Source organism: Bactrocera latifrons, unplaced genomic scaffold (genome assembly GCF_001853355.1).
Source record: "Bactrocera latifrons isolate USDA-ARS-PBARC rearing strain unplaced genomic scaffold, ASM185335v1 scaffold_16, whole genome shotgun sequence".
NCBI classification, from domain to species: Eukaryota; Metazoa; Arthropoda; class Insecta; order Diptera; family Tephritidae; genus Bactrocera; species Bactrocera latifrons.
Genome location: NW_017535074.1, coordinates 2,258,239 through 2,259,426, shown reverse-complemented (window position 1 = coordinate 2,259,426; position 1,188 = coordinate 2,258,239). Strand labels below are relative to the sequence as shown.

Genomic DNA, 1,188 nt, shown 5'->3' with positions numbered 1-1,188 from the left:
TTTTTTGGTTTTTTCTCATATTTGTTTTTTTTTTTCGTTGAACTTCGCAGCCAACTACGTTAGCGGATTATTAGACGAATTTAGCAGCAGAGCAGTTGGCGCTGTGCGTTTAAAAGTGTGTGAATGTGTACGTGCAAGGATCACTTTACGGACGCACCAACGCATGTAAGCAAGAATTTACACACACATGCACCTTCACTTGTACATATGTATTAGCATTTCAGCTGACTGTGCGCACACACTGACATTCACGCATTGACGTTAATATCACTTCCGCTTGCGCGTGTAGTGCACTTCTAGGCGCGCCTGTGATTGATTGCGGAGTTCCGTTAGCTTTTTATGCACTTTTGCTCGCTATTAGTTTTTGTTATTATTGCAATTATTGTTTATTAAAAGCAATTTTTGTTATTTGCTAACGTTTTTCATTATTTTTCTGGTGTTTCCATTATTTATTAATATCTTTTTTTTATTATTTATTAATATTTTCTTTATTATTTATTAATCTTTTTTATTATATCTTAGAATTTTTTATTAGTTAATCGATATTAGCGCGCGCTCGTTAGTGTGTCTTTGCATAAGCACGATGTTTTTACGGCTTTTTTATTGTTGTATTGCCAGTTTATTGCGCTTGGCGGCGACTAGATGACGACATTCAGGGTGAAATGCGACACAAAAACAGCAAAAAATTAAATGTTCACGCAGTGAGAAAGCAAAAACAAGACAATTTTAAAGCGACGACGTCATCAGCAAAAGCAACAAAAATATGAAAAACATATTTCTGCTTTTGATGGCAAAGCGCTCGTTGGTTACAAAAGGCGAAAAAAAAGGTGAAAGAAAATATTAAAAGTAAAATTAGTTTTAAATTTATCGAAAATTAAACAATAAAAATTATAAAAAAAACTAATAAAGCCGAAATTTTAGTAACAATAAACCAAAAAACAACAAATAAAAGTTACGCAATTTATTTTTAACCTTTAAAACACCAATTCCAAACCAATTGGAGCATAAAACCACCGAAAAATCACTAAAATTACGCAAGAACAATAGCAAACTGCCTGTCAGTCGCACACGCGAAGCACCAAAGTGAACGAATTGCCGAGTTATGAAAATCGCATAGTGTTATTGGTGTTTTTGCACGAGCGAAAACTCACTGCGAAATAATGAAAAAATTTATTAAATTAATAAAAT

General features: G+C 33.1%; 1 protein-coding gene across 1 annotated transcript in view; it reads left to right on the top strand.

Moving 5' to 3' along the window:
• Positions 1 to 1,188, top strand: part of LOC108966347 — a 115,684-nt gene that overhangs the window by 85,553 nt on the left and 28,943 nt on the right. The window lies entirely within an intron of this gene.